The 6,301-nt window shown below is 44.7% G+C and overlaps 1 pseudogene; it reads left to right on the plus strand.

Moving 5' to 3' along the window:
• Positions 1-284: 284 nt before the first annotated feature.
• LOC143986402 (U2 spliceosomal RNA) lies at positions 285-424 on the plus strand (annotated as a pseudogene).
• The last annotated feature ends 5,877 nt before the right edge of the window (positions 425-6,301 follow it).

Genomic DNA, 6,301 nt, shown 5'->3' on the forward strand with positions numbered 1-6,301 from the left:
CCTCATACCTGAATGTTGTTTCAAGGGTTATTTTATGTTAAAAAGGTTTGTACAATGCTGTTTAGGGGTTTCATAGTGACATGCCTTTAAGGGGGAATGCGAGTGGCCCCCAAAACAAACAGCTCTAACTTTTTCCCACACAAAGGCAGGACACAGATAGTTGTGGCAATATGTGGGCTACCCTGACAGTAGGTGGATAAAAAATACATCAAAATGGTGGTAGTGAGTATGGGCAACGAAATTCAAATTTGACAATACTGTACATGGGCAGAAATCAGGCATTAGTCGATTTTCTGCCTTTTGGCTAAGATCAAGTGTAGTATCTGTTCTTATCAGTTGCCAGGAGGTGGCACTTGCTTCCATCCTTGATCTACGGCAAGGTGGATTGGGGGGGGGGGGGGGCAGTGGCTATGCAAAACCTCTTGGTGTAATGGCAACCTGGACGGTTAGAGTTAGAGATAGCCGAAAGGGAGACCTCCTGATGAGGATGGAGAACCACTTGGTCCGGCTGAAGGGTTGGGTCGCTGGCCTTCTGGCCTAGATTGGTGTGGTCCTAGCTCCGGTCAGTTTTTCGGGAGAGAACACCCTTTCCCACCGAGGGGGGGGGGGGCGTTAGTATTTCCTAAATGTAATTAGGTAGGAGCAACTGGAGTGGTGGTTGAGCCTTATGGTTAGGGGCTCTCCCTAAGCTCTCAGAACCCCAGGTCTTCCTGGCTGGGATGGGGGTTGCACTGACTGGGCTGTTGGTCAGGGTTGGGACGAAAAGCCTGTAGTGAATGTGCCCCTGAAGGCATGTTTTGCACACCTGCCTCTAGTGCCGAGCTTTTTGGCTAGGACCAGAGGATTTTTTTTATTCCTGGTCGAAGGTAGTGCACTATGGTCACTTTCACATCTCCCACTACCTTCTCCCCCCACTTTTCTTTTACTAATTTCCTCGTGTTTGTCACTTTTTTGTATTTTTTTTGTTGAATGTGTTACATGTTTTGTCACTGTGTGATTAGTAAGGGGTGGGTCCTCGGGCCAACCCTGAACATCTTGGGAGGGGGTTGACATGGCCTTCTGGCTTAGTTCACCCTCTCTCATGGGGTCTCCCTTCGGGGGAGTCCCACCCAGTACTTGGGTGGGTCTGTTTCGGCAGACCTTCCAGAGAAAGGGGGTCTGTCTGGTTTCGGCCAGATGCACCCAAGTGAAGTACCTCAGTCCTCGTCTGGAGCCTAATGCCCCAGAGGATCAGGGTAAGGTCCTTCCTGGGGGGGGAGGACTGTGTAACACCCATTGCACGTTTTGTGTCACTCTTTATGTGTGTGCACTTTTTTTTGAGTTTTTGGGTGTTTCATACTCCACGGGATTTAAGAAAAAATAAAAAATTATGACAATATAAAGACAATCCTAACATGGAAATGCATTGGCATTTTTAACAATATGTGATTAAGAAATAGACAATTTTGGCAACATGTGGGCAAGAAAGGGACAATAAGTAGCCAATAAGGGCAGGTCAATCCAATAGTGGCAACGAGCAATCATGACACCACTTAGGCACGAAACACAGAATAAACCATAGCAGCCCAGTACACATGCAAGAGGCAATGGAGGCCAAAGACATTCACTCTTCCATGAATAAATACTGCATATTTTTGATGGGGGAGATCACAGCATGAGTGTACTGCATGACAAAGTCCCTCTTAAAGACCAGAAAATGGCTGTAGATTCCTATAAACGATTCCTTTAAAATTAAATAGCAATAATTTGCATATGATCGGTATTTTCTTCTGGAGTTTCTTTGACAGCCAGATGTCTGCTGCTTGCTGTTACTAACACAATATCATTTTAAAATGCTTCCTTATAAATATTAGGTCATTAGGGCAAAGCAATAATCAGGGTTTCATTAAATCCTAGACTTTGCAATTTTCCTTAATTTTATGCAGGGACTGTAAGCAATCACATACTAAAATAAGACTCCCCGGGGCTGAAACAGTGGCTTTTAACATTAGATCACTCTGGTGTCTGGAATACCAGAACCTGCATTGGGAGATATTTTATAGTTTTGATGAAAAAGACCCCTGATAGCAATATATCCCAGTGCTATTTGAACTTTACACCTAGAGTGTCATTTCATTTCACTGTTCTTTTCAGCGCTAGGAAATCTACAACCACCAGTACACAAGCATTTAGTCATTTTGGAGACTATTATTTTAACCTTTGCCTGCCATTGGAGTGTTTAGTTTATATTGCATAGCTCAGTGTTGTATACCATATTTCTGGAGGGGGGAAGTGAATAGAGATTAGAAGACATTTGCAAACCCAACATTTCACCTAGGGGTGTGTCAAGGGGACGAGTCACCCTGTTTTAATTATATAAAATGCCTTCTTAGAGTGGAGTCTAGAGATGTGTGGGAAGGACTGGATTCAAGGAGCCATGATGTAGGCTAGAGAGAAGCTAGGAACAAGGCCCTTGGGGGCAGGTCATTGAACACTTCTGCTAGAGGGGACCTAATTTGAGGGCTGCTACTGGAGACATTTGATTATATGGGAAGACTGTACAAAACACTTATAGTTCTTGTAAGATTCAGTAGAGTAATGGCAAAGAAGGAAGGAGCATTGGCAATGTACTGTGTTGTCTCAGGCCTGGAGATAATGAGCAGAAAAGATGGTGGAATGGCTAACTAATTCAGATGTACCATGCCCAGGGCCTGTGTTTGTAGAGGATGTGAGGTGCACCTGGCCAGCTTGGCAGGAGGTGGAGGCTGATCAAATGAAGGGGGGGGGGAGATATCTTATTTGATTTCCAAAAAAACATGTACAATGCAAATTAGTTGGTTCATTTTAACCACTTCAAGTCCAAACACTTTTACCCCCTTCCAGTCCAGGCCAATTTTCATCTTTCACTATTGTCGCAATTTGAATGACAATTGCACGGTAATGCAACACTGAACCTATATGACATTTTTTTTTTTTTACACAAATGGAGCTTTCTTTTGGTGGTATTTTATCACTGCTGTTTTTTTTTTTTTTTTTGCTATATAAATGAAAAAAGACCGAAAATGTTTAAAAAAAAATTTTTGTTGATTCGTTTTTGCTATAAAACTGCAAATAAATAATCTTTACTCATAAATTTTGGCCAACATATATTCTTCTGCATTTTTGGGGTAAAAATAACCCACAGCAGTGTATGTTATTTAGTCTATGTGAAAGTTATAAAGTCTACAAACAGGGGATATACATCGGAAAATTGGTCAGTTGAGGCACCCAAAATGCTGGACGCTGGTATGACATATGGCAGTGATCAGGACACTAGTATGGGGTATGGAAGTGATCAGGATGTTGGTATGAGGTATGGCCGTGATCAGGATGCTGGTATGGCCTATGGGGTTATCAGGACACTGGTATGGACTATGTCAGTAATCAGGAGGCTGGTATGGGGAATAGCAATGATCAGGATGCTGGTACAGCATAGGGGATGATCAGAACGCTAGTATAGGTTATGGCAGTGATCAGGATGCCAATATGGCATATGAGGTGATCAGAACCGCTGATATGTGGTATGGCAGTGAACAGCATGCTGGTATGGTGGTGATCAGGGCACTAATATGGTGAATTGCAGTGATCAGGGCACTGGCATGGTGTATGGCTGTGATCAAGATGCTGGTATGGCAAATGGAAATAATTATGGTACTGATATGGGGTATGGTGGTGATCAGAACGCTGGTATGGTGGTAATCAGGGCATTGATATGGTGTATTGTGGTATTTTTGTGAGCACTGGGAAAGGTGACAGGGCTGGCTGCATTGTTTATTGTGACTACACTGGGGCAGACTGGCACGGCAGTTTATGAGTGTACAAGCAGCCTGACAGGCTGCTGTACACTCACAGGCTGCAGCATTGGTTATCTCTGCTTTCACAATGAGAGCAAAGAGAACCAATCTTTACTTTCACTTTCCATTGTTTACTATGTGATCGCTATGAATGGACACAGCAATCACCTTGTAAAACAACTTCCTCTCAGCTGGACACAGCGGTAATGTGAGCCTCTGTGAGCCAGGCAGGAGCCGCCGATGTACAGGTACGTTAACCCACATTGGCGCTGCTTCCCATTCACCGTTTATAGGCAATGGGCGGATGGGAAGTAGTTAATGAAGACCTCCTCAGTAGCATATGCTTACCTTTCACTTTGCCACCGCCTTGTCCAAGCACTAAAAATGAAAGCAAATCTCTTGTAGAGCCGGCTCCTGATGAGCATGCGCTATATATTTTGAAAATTAATATTCCTAAAATCACAGTTGGGTTTTAGGGCTAATTTTGCTAAATTATGGTTTCAGTACCAGTCTAGCTGGATTGCACTGAGTTCTCCTGGGCTGCAGGTGTCGCTGTCACCTCCAGCAAGTGGTAGAACGCAGTCTAGTTGGGTGTATTGAGTGCCATCCCTTTCTCTGAACCAGCCCAGTGGGAGGGTTTTTCCTGCTGTGTATTCTGGGAGGTGGTATTTAAGGTACTGAGATCACATGCTTTGGGGTTCTGGTCCAGAAGATATTTTCTGTCTATTTGGTCTTGGTCCTCCTGACCACCCCCCATGGCCATCCTGCCATGGGGTGCGGATCCATGCAATTCCAAGCCTCTGGGCTTGATACCCCAGGGTCGAAGCAAATGCAGGGACAGGCCTGAATGGATTTGAGGCCCTAATGATCCAAGGGTGGTCCGGTGCCGTCTCATCTGAGGAGAGGCCCAGCAACTGGAGAAGCATCCAGGGGAGGATTCTTCGGGACAAGGCCATGTGCAAGGCTGGCTTCTCTGAAGGAGCCTGGAGGCTCAGTGGAAGGACACTTTGTGGATCTATATTCCTAAGGTATCACCAGACCGGATGAGAGATACTGGTACTGTATGATAATTCTCTAAATTTGTCTACGTCCCTCGGTTACATCCAAGTCTGTGGCAGAGACTTTGTTTCTCAAGTGTTCTATATCCAAGTCTATGGCAGAGACTTTATTTCTCAAGTGTTCTATATCCAAGTCTGTGGCAGAGACTTTATTTCTCAAGTGTTCTACATCCAAGTCTATGGCAGAGACTTTGCTTTACTTAACACCCTACCGGCTGCTAGGCCTAGTGAGAGGAGGTCTATCTGGGGATTGTGAGAATCCAGTTGTGAAACGTTTATTCTCTGGATTTCTTCTATAAGAGACTTTCTATTTTTGCAGTTCCAAAAGTACCTGAACTTCCTTCCTAATCCTCTATCCTGCATTAAGAGACTGTGCTATCTTCTAAATAAATAACCCAAAAGAAGATTCAGTATCAGTTTCTGCATTTCTTTGGGCCATCTACCATGGGAACCCCTAGACGGAGACGAGGTCAAGAAGGTAATGGTAAGCCCAACAAAACCAGCAGCTCCTTCGGGGGTCAGTGTTACACTCTTTTTAAGCTAAAGTAAAAAAAAAAAATTCTAGGTTTTGGATAGAGTGGAGAGGGTAAGAACATCTTGTTACTAATGTCTGTGTCCCCATTAGAGAGATTCACCCTCTTTATGTGTCCTGTTTATCATTATAACTGAAAGTAAAAGAAAATCCCAGATTTTGGGTTGTCTTCAGAGCAGGAAAAGAAGGGAAATCTTCCAATTGGGACACTAGTTCTGGTGACTTTAGAGGAATTTCCATTGACTTCCTACTGTGGCCATGGAACAGGAAGTGAGGGGAAATTTCCCCAATGGCAAAAAAGAAACTGACGGGTTACAATCCTTCCCTACGCTATCCAAAGTTCTACTTTAAAGCGGAGCTCCACCCAAATCTCAGCTTGTCTGCCCCTGCAGCCACATTTGGCACCTTTTGGGGTTGGAGGGGGGAGTGGGTACCTGGTTTTTGACAGGTAACCACTTCCACTTCTCTCTGAGTTTGGCAAAGTGAGCCACAAGTTCGGTCCCTCCTCAAGCCCCTGGCAGCTGGCCCATTCATAGAGCGCAGTGCGATTTGTGAATACAAGGCTTCACTGCAGGTTTCCCTTAGCTGAGATGGCAGCACCAGCAACCGAGAGCCGATTCAAGAATCAGCTTGGGTGAGGACACCTCTGTATGCCTGGACAGGTAAGTGCCCTAATAGTAAAAGGCAGTAGTTACAGTATATGTAGCTGCTGATTTCTAATCTTTGGAGGGGGGAAGGGGGGCGGGGGATGGGACACTGCTTTAAAGGGGTTGTAAAGGTAAAAGTTTTTTCACCTTAATGCATTCTATGCATTAAGGTGAAAAAACATCTGACAGTTCCGGCCCCCCCAGCCCTGCCGTTTTACTTACCTGACCTCTTGAAAGTCCCACGCTCACCTC

The sequence above is a fragment of the Lithobates pipiens genome, unplaced genomic scaffold (genome assembly GCF_037356315.1).
Source record: "Lithobates pipiens isolate NorthernLeopardFrog02 unplaced genomic scaffold, aLitPip1_a1.2 Scaffold_16, whole genome shotgun sequence".
NCBI lineage: Eukaryota > Metazoa > Chordata > Amphibia > Anura > Ranidae > Lithobates > Lithobates pipiens.